Source organism: Chrysemys picta, unplaced genomic scaffold (genome assembly GCF_011386835.1).
Source record: "Chrysemys picta bellii isolate R12L10 unplaced genomic scaffold, ASM1138683v2 scaf1458, whole genome shotgun sequence".
NCBI lineage: Eukaryota > Metazoa > Chordata > Testudines > Emydidae > Chrysemys > Chrysemys picta.
The window spans coordinates 1-15671 of NW_027054164.1; the positions used below are offsets into that span (position 1 = coordinate 1).

At 45.3% G+C, this 15671-nt stretch overlaps 1 long non-coding RNA gene across 1 annotated transcript; it reads right to left on the reverse strand.

Moving 5' to 3' along the window:
* Window positions 1–7672: 7672 nt before the first annotated feature.
* On the reverse strand, window positions 7673–8892 carry LOC135979961 (uncharacterized). Its single transcript, XR_010597199.1, has 3 exons — window positions 8833–8892; window positions 8651–8720; window positions 7673–8184 (listed from the first exon to the last, which is right to left on the reverse strand). It is a non-coding gene; the product is annotated as an uncharacterized LOC135979961 (long non-coding RNA).
* Between the last annotated feature and the right edge of the window lie 6779 nt (window positions 8893–15671).

Genomic DNA, 15671 nt, shown 5'->3' on the forward strand with positions numbered 1-15671 from the left:
CAAAACAGGCCAGGTTCTTGGATGGGGTGAACCACCCAGAAGAGGGTCATGTGACCCCTCTAAGGACTCCTCCCAACGCCCTCTGCCAATCAGAGTGCAGAACCATCACCCCATAAGTCCCAGTACCGGGCAGAGGAGGCAATCTCTTACCAAGAAGACATGTTTTAGAAATTGTGGAAAGGCTGAGAGGAAACATGGACTCCTCTACCACCCCCATGAGAACTTCAGACTTTGTTTTAGCCCCGAGGACCTTTGGACTTGTATGGAGAAAGTGCTACAGCAGTGACAGTTCCAAGGAGGGCCCTTTGACTCCACCATTGATAGATACCTTGGAACCCGACCCCAAAACCCAAACCTTCGTGAGGCACCCCAATGAGTGTGACGGCCTCTCATTGTCCACCCCGCTGAAGTTGGAAGAGGATCATGGCTTGGGGGAGTCACCAGCAGACAAGGTGAACGGGAAAGACGTCGCTCAGGTAAATGAATGATTAAGAAGCAACGGTTGATCATGGGGGTCTACTGGGGTTAGGAAATCAACCTGGCATTGCATAAATCTAAAAACAAGCAGTGGGGTGCTTATACTGTTTTTTGTCTGAAAATCTCTCAACAGCTCGACGATGCCTTTCTAGAGGCCTTTGAGAACTTACACGTCGGTAGCCCTGTGGAAGTAAACATATCATGCATCAGCTGTTTTTGCTCCTGTCTGAGCTACAGATCTCAAGAGGAAAATCCAGAAAAGGACAAAATAGAAGAATGAACCAGATCAGACTCCCTCATTGTAGGGGTCATGGCATCCATTTTTACAGGCGGCTGTAAAAGGTTGTGTTAAACCAGGCAATTAATAAAACTTGTTTAAATGTGTCCATATGAATGTGTCCCCCTCCATACTTGTGTTAGTAAAAGATGGTACTGGGAACAGTCATGTCTCCACCTATGCTCTGTTAAAGAAAATATATTACACCCCTAGGGAAGTTGGGAGCTTTGGCGCGGTGAATCCTCTTTTTCAAGTGGCCAAAAAGCATAGTAAAACTGTAACTAGAAGACAGGTAACAGCTTGGCTTTCAGACCAGGATGCTTACACTTTACACAAACCGGCTCGAATACAGCTTCACAGGAAGGATCGGGGCTGATGTACATTAAAAGGAGGAAGAGAAAGAGAAATGTATCATACCTGCAACGCACAGGTCCCTCAATACCCTTTAAAAGAAGGGCTTTGATGCGCCGGGCCAGCCATAAGCGAAAGTCCAAGAGGAAGCCTGGGCGAAAGAGAAAACACTCTCCGCCTGGTAAAAGAGAGATATTTTAATCAACATGGCTTTTGTTCACTGCGGGTCTGAAGAATGCACCAAATCCGAACTAGACTTGTTTCAAATAGCCCCTACCCAGACCAGCATTGAGAAAAGCATCTACATCGAGGTGTCACCTCTATCGGCTGTTACGGAGTCTGCCCCCATTGATGTTTTTATAACAGGAAATGGCATTGATTAGATGGATTTAAACAATACGCTGCTGTATCTATGTTGCAAGATTGTAAAAGGAGACGGAACTGAACTCACCATGGACGCCAAAGTGGGCCTGGTGAATTACCCCGTGGCCTCTGTTTTCAGTCAGTTGGATGTCACGCTGGGAGACTGCCTTGTAAGCCAAAGCAACAACTGTTACCCTTACAGGGCCTTTATAGAATCAGTGATCAATTACAGCGACGCCACCCTTGACACGCAATTTTCTGCTGGCCTGTTTTACAAAGACGCTACCGGACAACACGAAGAAACAGAGTTGGATGGCGGGAATCTAGGGTTTGTGAGGCTTGCAAAGCTGACAGCCCAGAGCAGGATGGTAGAGCTGCTGGGTCAGGTACACAGTGACCTGTTTTTTCAAGAAAAACTTTTCTTGAACGGAGTGGATGTGAAAATTAAACTGACGCACAGTAAAGACGCCTTCTGTTTAATGGGCAGTGCAGGCGAAGGCTTTAAATTGCGTATTGTATCAGCATCCCTTTTTGTGAAAAAAGTACGGGTGGCCCCGAGCGTTCGTCTGGGGCATGCAGAGGCCCTGCTTCCCCCTAATGCTAAATATCCCATGGACCGTGTGGGAATGAAAGTGTTTAGCAACCTTGCGAGCAGCGGGGTCAGTAACCAGGAGAACCTGTTTTGGGGACAGTAACCCAAAATGCTTGTCCTAGGGTTTGTGGATAATGATGCCTTTAGCGGAAGTTACGCTACAAATCCCTTTCATTTTAAACATTATGATATTAATTTTGTGGCCTTGTATGTAGATGGTGAACAGATACCAACCAAGCCTCTGCAACCAGACTTGGAGGCAGGACGCTGCATGAGAGAATACATGAATCTGGTACAGACAGCTGGTAAACACATGAAAGGTCGTTCTCTGTTAATCGACCGTGAGGAGTTTGCACAGGGTTACACCTTATTTGCCTTTGACCCCTCTCCCGACCAGGAATGTGCCGATCAGTATTCCCTGATTAAAACCGGGAACCTGAGAGCAGAAATATGTTTTGGAAAGGCTTTAACCGTCACCGTCAATATGATCGTGTATGGGGTTTTTGACAACGTCATAGAGATAAATCAGTGGAGAAACGTTCTGTTTGTCTATATGTGAACATGGACACTGTGCAGCTCTCACGTGTCTTATCAACGGCCCCTTACACAAAAAAGAATTTCTTAGATGTGTTCCTTTGCGATTGGCTCCCTGGCGGCAAGCTGTCTCAGAAACCCTTAGGTTTGGTGGTCAACACGCATCCACACAACCAACCTGGTGAACACTGGCTCACCTTGTATCTGGCGGAGCGTAACCATGGAGAGTTTTTTGACTCATACAGGCACCCCCCAAACAGTGTGGTGTTTCCTAAAAGCATTATGAAATTTTTAAACAAAAATGCCACAGACCTTGTGTTTCACAATAGGCAATTACAAGACCCCTGCTCTGTCGCCTGCGGCTATCACTGCGTGTTTTTCTGACATCATCGTAGCAAGGGTTTCTCTTTTGACCGGATTTTAAAATTGTATTCTAATGACTTTAGTGCAAAACAACTGGATGGTGATGAATTTTGTAAAAACTAAATTTAAATTCTTGGGCATGCCTAGCCTTGCTCAAAACATGTTTCAACAAGCCCAGACATGCGTATCTTGCAATGATTTTAATAGCCATGTTATCCAATATTCTCAGGCATAACAGACAATGTTTGTTTGGCATTATCCAACACATTTTTTTATAAAGTAACTTTTCCCACAGTTGCTAGGCCCCACGAGAATTGCAGAAAAGAGGTGTTTCCACCTCCATATCTATTTTAAAAGCCGTAGGGCAAGGTTTTAAACCCTTCTCCTAGGACCCTCTTGTTGTAAATGACTTTGTGTTTTCTTAAGGGTTTTTGTCTCTATTTGCCACTGATATTTTTTGTTTTTTACGATAGAGGGCTGCTGCACCTCTATCTTTTTTGAGGTGTTTTCTTGCAGGCTCGTGCAATAGTCCAGGACTAGATCTTTCAAACGGTCAAAGTTGGTCTTTTCACAGTTTGCTATGTTCAGGGTAATACCTTTGACTTTCATGCAGGCCCTTCTTCCCGACAGCTTATATCTGTATGTTTTCGGGCCTGCCAACAAAAACTGGGTGTTGATCTGGCAGGACCTTGCTTGTGAGGTCCCCTAAAACGGGCGTAAGCAGTGGTGAAACAGGCTATGAAAACACTGGTATTTCCAGAGACAGAGTACCGGTCTTTTGTGTGTTTCCAAGACAGGCACACTGTTTCATTGTCGATAAACTCGCAGGATGAAACCTCATAGTTGGGGGGGAAACAGGTACTGAAAGAGTTGGTCAGGGTCTCTCACGATGCTGATGTTGGGTCGGTTTGTTCTTTGGTTGAATTTACCCCACAGAGAATTTTAAAACAGTTTAGCGATTTGGCGTTTAGCGGTGTTAAACCTGATCTCATGTTGGCATAAATGCACGCCTTCTTTCTGGTAGAAATCGTTAATGTACTTATTTTGTTTTTCTTTGTCTGTGCACCAGCTGGGATACCCTGAAGCCTCTTGTTTCTGGTGGAGGTGTAATTTTATGTACTCTGAAAAGAGTTCATCAGATTTTTCATTAAAATGCCAGTTTTCATATATTTTAGCCACCGCGTACCCCTTCGCTATGGCCGCGTTCAATTCCACCGTGCACCAAGTCCCCAGGATGGCCCTCTCCTTGTCAGTATGGGGGGTGCACATCTCCCACTGCTTGGTTTCCACACAGGTTCAGCATAGCGGGAACATAAGCTTGTCACCTACTCTGACAGGTAACAACGGGAAAAAGAAGCCTCATGGGGGGGTACACTTTAACTTTTGCAATTCCAAAATAATTTGCAAGGGGTCCCAATTTGTCATAAACTATATTGGGGTGTCCAATAGGGTATTCTTGGGTTTTGCTTACGAATGGGTACAGGCTGGTAAAATCATAATAGTGGATTTCTTCCCTGGGGTTAGGTTTGTAATATAGGCCGATAGCGTTTGTCCTCCCCCCAAAAAGAGCATCCCTAGGCATGAGAGGCGCCTGGCGCAACTGGGCTCTGTTTAAGAAACCTGCAAGCTTCTTGTCTGTTTCTTTCATCATCTGCCACTCGTGCTCCTAAAGAGTCCTCACTACAAAACCAAGTCGTTTCAGACAGTCGGTCTTGAGCTTCATCTTGTAATAAAGAAACCCAAACGTTGTCCCCGTCATAGGGTTTTGTGCTTTTTCACAATGACAGTGACACAACCGTAGGGAAAAAAACAACTGTTGAACTCAAAGGCTGTGTGTACCCTGTCAACATTGGCATAACCGTCTAAAAAGTAGGGGCCTACCTGTAGTTCCCCACCCTGTAAAGCATGCCGTATTGTATATTTTCTTTGTGAGAGGTATACGACCGCCACTGAATAGCTGGGGTCGAATATCTCTTTTTCTGCCTGTGATAGTTATCTGGAGGGAGAAGAGCTACCATGTTGGGCTCCAGAAACATAAACCTGTACATAGCCATGCAGACACATGCCAGTGTTATGTACCGGAATGGATCTAGACACAGTTTTATCTCAGTGAATGTACCAGGTTCTATCTCTACTATATCTCCCTTCTCCGTCATTTTCATAATCTCTTTTCTGTATAGGATACAAGCCTGTCTCAAAATTTTGACATCCTGCTGACAGTTGTACGCGAGCTCTTGCTACAAGTCAAACATCTCATACCTGTGGTCCCAATATCAGTCGAGAAACTCTGCTTTTTCCCTGGGCATCATGCTTTCTACACCATAGTGCTCCACACCCGGGTATAGGCCCCACTTAATTTTGATTTTCTCAAGTGTTTAAAAAAATGTGGAAAATACCTTTTGCACCCTTCAAACCCCATCGCCTGCGGGAGCTTGCTAAGCTTCATGGGCAAGAAGTTTGAAGAGAGTCTATAAAACGAATGCCCAGGGCCTTAATTTCCACACACATTAGTTTACTACCCTGAGTGATCAGTTCTAGGCACATCTTTTCCTTCAGTAACTGTCTAACGATGAAGTACGCATCGTAACCTTTGGAATTGTGTGCTAGGAATGTGTAGTCCTGGAACTCTTTGCCAATAAAGGTCTTAACAACCATAGAAAGACACTCATCGTCCTTAAATTCCCAGGACTTTTCCGGCTTTAGGGACATAGCGAAACCCAGTCTCCTCCATCTATTCAAAATCATAAAAAATAGCCTGAATCCTCAGAAAAGTATTTCTAAGGCTGTCCATAAAACAGAGGTGACGTCTACATCACCAGCGATCAAAGCCTGACACTGCTTACAGCGCCTCCCTTTATACCTGTGCCGCTTGCCCACGTAAGACTGACACTTATCACACACAGTTTTAGACAGGCATTTGACTAGTTTTTTTGATGCACAGTCGATGTGTCTGTCTAAACACTCTTTGGACTGACAATATAGTCTACAGCTAGGACACCTCAGCTGCATGCCTACGCTGTCTGAACATGTTACGCTCAGGCAGAGGCGGCAACGATACCTGCAAGAATGGTCGTGACTGTACACCGTGTGGCAAAACTCACAATTTTTCGCTCCGAACAACTTTTTCACATCCAAAAACCCATAGTAATGCTGCTCATGCAACAGGATGAAATAAGTCTTGGGGTACACTGGGCCCCCATTTTTAAAAAGTCCCATCCACCTTTCGCCGCATACTGCACCACCTGTATGTTGACTCCTAAATGCTGCTCAAACATTGCTGCGTCACTGAGCATAATTTTTTTTGATCTGACCACCCCAGTTTCTCATGCAACTTTCTCGCCCCCGGCTAACAATTCCACGTCCCTATGTTTACGGTCGGACATGAAGGCCAAGAGCCCACCCGCAAAACACAGATTGGTACCCGTGTAAGTCAGGTCTACTGAACATTGTCTCTTTTTATGGATGATTTGACTACTGAGGATACTCTACGAATGCCCCCACCCCTGGTTTCTACAATGGTCACAATGAGGCGCAATATCCCATCAACACGCAACTCTCTATTGCTCTGTAGCAGCTTTGAGGTCTGATTTAAGAAATCCTCAGCAGAAAGCTCATCTCTAGTTCTTCAGACCAAAAACAAAGGGTTAGTTAAATTACAGCTCTCTAAACGTAGCTGAACATAATCATCAGGGTCTACCTTACCATTAACATCATCGAGCACTAACTGTATTCCCCGTGTATGGCTTCAACAACCTGCTGAGCTGAATTTATTCGCTCAAGATTGACAAAATGAAATTCTGCACAATACACCGACCCCCCCCCCCCCAAATCTAGGTAATTCATGTTGCCAACATCTCACTCTCTCCATATACACCTCTGCATTTTCAGGGTTACTTGGGGGTTCCTCTATGGGACCATCAGTGGCATCTTTCTACATCAGATGCTATTTGAGAGTCAGACTCCGAGGTGCCTCCGTGAGGGTCATTGGGAGTAGATGGGGACCCATCTAGAGAGCCCTCTGGGGAATTTTCTAAACCAGATTCTGCGTGAGAGTCTGATTCCACCTCCCCATTTTCTGACAAGCCAGTTTGAGAGCATCCAGTAGGGGGCATCTCTTTTTGTTTTTTCCCCCTCATTACTTCTTTAGCCCTTTTTAAAATTTTTACAGCGATCCTGGCCTGGAACTTTTTGGCAGCCATTTGTTTGTCCACCCAGCGCTGTCCCCCCTTTTGTTTACACCCGAGCTGATGTGTAGCCTTGGGGTGCCCCTTTTACCCAGGCCCCTTTCCATGACTAGTCACGCCTGCTCAGAGCCACCCTTTGGAAAAATTGAAGTATTTTTCAAAAAGTCACCCGCCAAAGCTTTTGCATTTTTGATGTGGTTTCCAGCCCTCCTTCCTTTTAGGCCCCCTGAAGATACAGCGTTCACCAGTATTCTGAATGAAGCGTCATATTTTTCCCAAATGTTTTTAGAATACCGTTCTTATAGAACTCCCGAGGATACTGCGTCCATCAGTTTTCTGAATGAACCATCATACTTTTCCCAAATACTAGACTATGGGGGAGCTGTGAGGAGCTTATGGTGTTGAGGGAATGGTTTGTCAGTCCTTGGGTTTTTTATTCACAACCCCTAGAGCGCGTGCTCCGGGTTTGTGAATGTGTGTGTTTTTGTGCACGTTCACAACCCCTAGAGCAGGTTTGTGAATGTGGGCGTTTTCGCTCAGTTTTCTCAGGGCTTGGTGTAGTGGTGGTCACTGAGGAACTGGAGTTGTGTTTGCATGGTTGGTTTTTACCAGAGTCTTTTGTTTTGTCCTTGGGTTTGACGCATATGAGGTTTGGACTGCCCTGATGCTTCATCTGCACTCTTGTGCTGTTTTGCCTTGTTAAAGGTCTCAAAGCAGATTTCTGGTTCTTTGGCAGTTCTGGTGGAGGTGTCCCTGTAGCTCTGACTATAACATTGTCAGGAGAGCTGCACATGCCTGACTGGGGGGAAGGAACATATTACAAAACTTAACTTTACCATCTTTCTCACCCACACCTTTGCATTTACTTAAAATACAAAACCTCATAAATTAACCAAACTTATAAACACAATATATTTACTGGGCTTCATCCATCCATCCATCAGTCACTGATACTGGTGACATTTTCTTTTCAGCCGTCTCTTTTCTTTTTCTTTTAAGCTTGTTTACCCTCTGGTCTAAGGGTCTCTCATGTTTTGACTGTACTGTGGAGCAGACAATATTATTATTATAAATCACATGAAACTGTCTTGTAAACTTAAGAATAAAATATTTATTTGGGTGTTTTTCTATTTAAAAAGTCATAGCTTTAAAACAAAACAATCCATTTCAGGCTGTACAACAAACAGGAGTTTTGAGTTTCTTTCTACCACTTTAAAACAAAAAACAACAAACCCACATTTTTTTCTAATACACCTCATTTTGCAAAATAAAAACCAAACTGCTTTTAAAATCAACTTTTAAAATCCAGTTTAAAACCATTTTGCACAGGAAAAAAAAACCACCCTCTTAGTTTGAAACACACCATTACCATCAGTTTGCAGCCATATACTTAAAAAAACCCACCTATGTTTTACACACGCACACACACACACAGTTTAAAACACAGTTTGCAACAAAATACTGTTCAATAAATCCACATGCATTTAAAAGCCAATTGCAGAAAGTTACCTTCTACTACAGGATAAAGTGTTGCAGGCACATACTTGTTCTGTTTCCCCCCGCCCATGTGTGTTTGGGCCTTTGGATTAAAGAACAAGCAAAAATGTTTGTTAGGATTACCCCCAAATCCCTATACAACCTGTGTAATACCTGAAGTTATTAAGCAAAACTACAGTTAAAATGGTTTTTACCTTGGCCTGGTGATGAAATGCAATTTAAAGTTACTGGTTCCATGCTAAACAGATCACACTGCAATAAACATAGGCATCATTATTTACTAAGACAACATGGCCAACGAGTGATATTATATAATATATATTTTCAGAGTTAAAAACAGGGAGGATACCTCCTCTTGCAGTCCAGCAGCCGTTCAAGAGAGTTTCTGTTGAAAAAGACAGTCTCCAAAATACCTGAGGTTTTTATACCATCCTAACCCTTTCTTTCAAACAGACTTCAAAATAGTAGCTAACAGGTTGATTTGATTGCTACAACTCTGGAATAATAGATACTTAAGGACTTTAGGCCCCTCCCTAACATTCCCTTTTGTGATCTAGGGTGGGGGAATTAAGCTGTCTGCACAATTGAGGTGCTTTTGGCTACATTTCTTTCCGTTTAGTTAAAATACATTTTTCTGTAGGGCCTTCTTACAGTATTAAACAGTAAATCCCCAATCCTTAGTGGAACTGCCCCATTCCCAAGTGGGGACCCTTTGCAGATATCAATACATGTCTTTGGGGCTTGTTTTTTTAAACATGTTTCTTTCATGCTTAAAGTTTGGGGTGAGGGTTTGAAATAAAATGGTTGTATCACAACCATAATAAACACACAGAGCTTTTAAATGTTTGATTGTCTTTAGAGCAAATGCTTGTTCTAAAGCATGGTGAAGGTTTGTGAACCCTTGAAACATTTCAGTTTTGGGTTAGATGCTTGTGTGTGGGTTGGTTTTTTGTTTTTTGTTTTTGGTAAATATATTATTTTAAACATTTAATGGCATTTAATTGCTAGAAAGAGTGACCCATAGCATTCAAACAACTCCTGGGGTCATATTTAATCTGCCCAATAGAGTTCTGCCAACTCCTGGGACATTTTAACTAATAGTGCTCTACCAACTCCAGGGGTTATATTTAAACTGTCCAATAGCGAATTCCTGAGGTTTTATTTCATTTCATATTAATCAGAACTTGCCTAGCCACCTCCCTTACTATGGGTGCACCCCAATCAAATTTATCCCTATGGCAACATGGGTATGTAATCATAATTACCTTCACTATTCAGTGGGGGTGTGATTAAAACTATTCAGTTCAACAAGATGAGTCAACTCTATTGTACTCAAACACATGTCTGAACCATCTCTGTTTGTTTGACTGGTGTAAGCAGAGTCAGGATGAGCTCTGCCCTGACATCTGGTGGTGAGTTGTGGAAAAGAACTTCAGGGACACATTCTTAGGATTTTTTCCCTTCCCACAACATACATTTCAGCTTTTTGCTGTAAATGGGTCTCTTTTACACAAAGACACAAGAGCTAGGTTCTGACAAACCATTTTTTTTAAATTGAAAAGACATACAGCTCCTTGAAAACAAACCAAGATGTTCCATCAAAACTTTTAGCTCACTTAAGGGCCAGAGACCTTCTAACAGAAACACAGATAGTCACAAAGCCCTTTTCAATAGATTTTTTTTAAATTTACAGCTACCAAGTTTGATATTGCCTGTTTGTCCCCTCACCATTCTCTAACTTAATCCTTTTAGATTTCTTACAAATAGTCTTTTTCTTAAGCAGGACTCTGTCACTTTTAGTGCGGACCAGACGGTCAATATAACGCTGTAAGCAGGCATCTTCCAGTTTGGGCATTTTCTTTAAAATGTGGCCAGGGTCTCCACTGAATTGCACAGCATTTATCAAGGTCACCCCTTGCGCTAACTGTTCTTGGGTTAGGCACAGACATTGCATAGCATAACCTATGGCAATAATAGTGTTCAATAAGCTTTCCAAACACAGCTCAGCACACAGGCCCCGGAGTTTGCAGTTTACATTCATTGAAGTCCAAGTCACACAGTCATGGTGCCGTTGGGCTGGCGCATCTATGACACAGCCCTCACAAGCTTCAAAAAGCTTCTCCCTAAGACAGTGATTAAGAATGGCATAAACAGCAACGCGTACAATAGTCCGCATAACTTTTTCACGCTCACGACGTGGCACTGGCTCAGTGAGTTCTATCCCAAGCCTCCTCCTAAACTCCTCATAGCCATCATCCTCGGGGTTCATCTTCGCTGCTTGATGCAATGCTGACCAGGGCCTCCAGTCCTCTAGAAAGGCATCGTCGAGCTGTCGAGAGATTTTCAGACAAGAAACAAGTGTAAGTTCCCACTGCTTGTTTTTAGATTTACACAACCCCAGGTTCCTAACCCCATTACACCCCATCATCGACCGTCACTTCTTAATCATTCATTTACCTGCGCGACATCTTTTCCATTCACCTTGTCCACCGGTGACTCCCCAAAGCCATGATCACCTTCCTCCTTCAGGGTGATGGACGACGAGAGGCCACCATGCTCAGCGGGGTGTCTCATGAGCGGTTGGGCTTCGGGTTCGGCTTCTGGCATATTCATCAATGGCTGGGCCAAAGGAATCCCCTCGGCTGCTCCCTCATCCTCTTCGGAATTGTCGCTGCTGTAGCGCTTTCTCCACACAAGTCCAAAGGTCCTCAGAGTTAAAACAAAGTCCAAAGTTCTCACGGGGGTGGTAAAGGACTCCCATGTTTCCTCTCAGCCTTGCCATAATTTCTAAAACATGTCTTCTTGGTAAGAGATGGCCTCCTCTGCCCAGCGCCGGGACTTATGGGGTGATGGTGCTGCATTCTGATTGGCAGAGGGCATTGGAAGGAGTTCTTAGATGGGTCACACGACCCTCTTCTGGGTGGTTCACCCCATCCCAGAACCTGCCCTATTTTGGTCAGATCTCCTTTTGGGGCAATCCTCTGCAGCCGAAACCCATCGCGATTGGTAGAGAGTGTTGGGAGGAGTTCTTAGAAGGGTCACATGAACCACTTCCGGACTGGTCACCCCACCCCAGAATTCCCCCCAATTGTCAAATCTCCTCTCGGGGTGGTCTCCAGTGGCTGAAACCCCTCCTGATTGGTAGAGAACAGAGGGAGGAGTTCTTAGAGGGGTCACATGACACACCTTTCTTCTAGTCATGTGTCCGCCTTGACCCCAGAAGTAATACCCCCCCATGGGGTGGGACTTCCAATAAGCCCTGCCCTCCAGTCACTGGGTCAAGGTGTGGGGTTAATATTTGATTGACAGTAGGGCCCTTATACTACTCACTCAAAATTGGAAGAAGAGAGAGGCAACTATAATACTGGGCAGTATTAGCCGTTGTACTACTGCTGAGATGCTGTAAGTGAAAGAAGGATGAGGCCCTGTAAAGTAGCCTGGGTTGATTTTTATCACTCAAAGCGTTTTTATTACACATCAGGACATCTAGTCATTCTGATGGACTTGTAGCCTCTGGACAAGCTCAGTGATAAGCATGTACATTATACTGTTTGCTCAGGGGTCATTACTGTAGTAACAGCCAAGTACCGGCCCAGATCCTGAAATACACCTGAGCTCTAGACTCCGCATCATAGTCGAGCAGTCTATGGAGTGGAACTCCTTGTTGTACATCAACTTTGTTGACTATGAGAAAGCATTTGATAGCGTGGATCGAGAGACTCTCTGGAAGCTCCTTCGGCACTATGGCATCCCAGCAAAGGTGGTCAACTTGATTAAGAACTTATATGACGGCATACACTGTAGAGTGATCCATGGAGGTCAGCTTATGAACAGCTTCCAGGTGCAAACCGGAGTTAGACAAGGATGCTTATTGTCACCATTTCTCTTTCTCCTTGTCATTGATTGGATTATGAAGACATCCACTTATGAGCGCAGGAATGGAATCCAGTGGACGATGTGGACTCAGCTTGATGACCTGGACTTTGCCGACGACCTTGCACTCCTTTCGCATAGCAAACAGCAGATGCAAGAGAAGACCAACGTAGTGGCAGCCATGTCATCACAGGTTGGCCTCAACATCCACAAGGACAAGACCAAGATCCTCAAGATTAACTCCATCAGTAATGACCCAGTCACACTGAATGGAAGCCCTCTGGAAGAAGTGCAGTCCTCCACCTACCTAGGCAGCATCATCGACCAACAGGGTGGCACGGACGCAGACATCAAAGCAAGGATCGGTAAGGCAAGAGCAGCTTTCTTACAGCTCAAGAACGTCTGGAGCTCCAGAGAGCTGTCTTTTTGGCAACAAAGATTAGACTGTTCAACTCCAACGTGAAATCAGTTTTATTGTATGGAGCTGAAACCTGGAGGACAACTAAAACAACCACCAGGAAGATCCAGACCTTCATAAATAGTTGCCTTAGAAGGATTCTCCAGATCCGCTGGCCAGACACCATCAGCAACATCTACCTCTTGGAGAGCACCTGTCAACTTCCAGCAGATGAAGAAATTAGAAGGAGAAGGTGGGACTGGATAGGAGACACACTACGCAAGCAGCCAACCAACATCACTAGACAGGCATTGCGGTGGAACCCCCAAGGCGAGCGGAAAAGAGGCCATCCAAGAAACACCTGGCGACGCGACCTTCAGGCTGATAGCATAAAAATGGGCTATACCTGGAACCAGCTAGAGCAAATGGCCCAGGACAGAGGACTCTGGAGATCTGTGGTTGGAGGCCCATACCCCGATTGGGGTGACGAGCATGAGTGAGAGTAAGTGAGAGCTAGACTCTGGGTTGTTCTAAATTATGCTGTCTTGAAACAGCCATTGCTGCACTGGAGATTGCTGTAGCTCAACGCACACTGTGTGTGCCATCTTCTGTTTCCAGCTCACACCCCATATACTTGGGTGGGAAGCTAGGAGTTGGTGACATTCAGCCAGCTACACTGGCTGTACACTATATATGCTAGTTCTGTGTGTTAGGGATTTGCACATGCTGGGGAATTCCTAGCTGCCTCTTAGGGCAGCTTTATGGCTACTTTGTCCTGCTCCGCTGCAACATAGGGCAGCAAAAAGGTGATTTTACAACTGACCCCACCCCTATTTATGCACCTACATGTGATTGTTAGGAGTCAAAGTTTAGGTATCCAGGTTTGGAAAATCCAGTCACCTGGCATAAAGTTGTCTGATGTCAACCGAAGGACAAATATGCCTTTAAACATCATTCCCCTTGTTTTTCAAATATCTATTTTAAACACCACAATGCTGATAGAGATTTAATCAGCACCTCTGCAGGTGGCTATAATGAGTATTTAGGCATCTAACTGCAGATTTTAGTGCTTAACTTTAGCCACCCAAGGCCTTTATATTTGTATTGCCCAATCCTATGAGTTGCTGAGTGTTCTCAAACTCCCACTGATGTTATTGGGAGATAAGGATGCTCTGCCCTTCAGAGAAGGCGCTCAGCAGATAGAACTCATCCTCCAAAGTTAGCTACTATGATCCTCCACCTCATAGAAAAAGGTCACTGAATGGTCAGGCTTCTAGTCTCCATCACCACCTCGTTCTCCAGTTTACTGTCCCCCGGGTTCAGGGCCTGTGGGGATTCACCAGGCAGCAGTTAGCAGAGGAGGGCGAAAGGCAGAGGGAGTCTGGGATGTTATTGCTTATAGCTCTCAATGGGGAGATAATGTTCCTGTAACAGTTGAATATTGGAAGGAAATCAATAGAGACCCCTGCTGAATTGACCCATTCCGCTCATTCAAGAGCGACTATATTAAGTAATATGGGTTCCCCTAATCTTGTAGTGTTTCCTGTGTTGGTGTTTGCTTTCTATACCATATCCAGCAGCTTCTTCCGGGTCCATGTTATCAGATTGTTATTCCCTAGTATTCGCCACTCTGTTTGTGTATTAAGGGGCACTGGACAAATACTCATGACTCTTCACATTTCTTTTTCAGGTGCTGGCCAAGTATCTCCCAAACAACGTCATATGTAAATAACCCAGCTCCAGATTTTGGATTTATTGTGCCCACATTTCCTACTAAACAGTTTGAAGAATCTGTTTCAATTGCTCAGAGGCCTGATTTCTTCTTTCAGAGAAATTGGGGCTTCCTGCATGTCCACTGTAACCATGATGTGGGGGCTTCCTCCCTTACCCTTTCTCTGCAGAGATGGAAGAAGACCTCAGTTCAGTGCCTCTCTGGGGTTTCTAACCACTCTTCCAGGATCCTCACTGTGACGAAATGGGGGATTTTCTTATATTTTCGTGGTTTTCCAATGGTTTGCATGCAGAGGGAGTGGGACTCAGTGCCCCTGGGTGTTACTGGTTTAACGAGGTGAGGGGAGAGGGAGTTTGTTGTTACAGAGGACCGGAGAGGGAACTTGGGACCCCAGCCGATGGCCTGGAGGATGGACACCCCAGCGACCGCTGACCTGATGCCCCAGACACCCAGATGAGGAGTCACAGCCGGTTCTAGCCAGTGGGAGGACAATGGGCCGTGAAGAGAGGACCCCATGACCCAACCAGCCGGTTCCAGCCAGAGGAGGGCAGAGAGGAAAGGAGGCCCAGACGACCCTGTTTACCTGGAGAGAAGACAATGGACAGAGGGGGGCTTGGGGCCGGTGATCTCAGATGCAGCTGGGAAGCAGGGGGGCTCGGGGCTGGAGAGGAGGGGCAGGCAGAGCCCACCTGGATGCAAGGAGACTGGGATGTACTGGGCTGAGGGAGGTCAGGCCTGAGGCCCTGAGTGTTTCCTGTGCTGTGTTCAATGCTCAATAAACCCTCCTGTTTTACGCTGGCTGAGAGTCACTATGGTCTAGAGAACAGGGTTGCATCATCCCCTTCAGGGGGAGGGAGGCCCCAGGGGGTCCAGAGCGAGTGGACTCCCTGAGGGGGCCCACGGCGAGAGACAGACGTGCTAAGGCTCAGAGAGGTGCGGCTCCAGGAGGTGGAGGGGCCTAACCCTGAGAGAGAGTGGACCCCCGAGAAGGGCTGTCTCACTGAAAGGGGTGCCCCCCCTAACCCGCACGG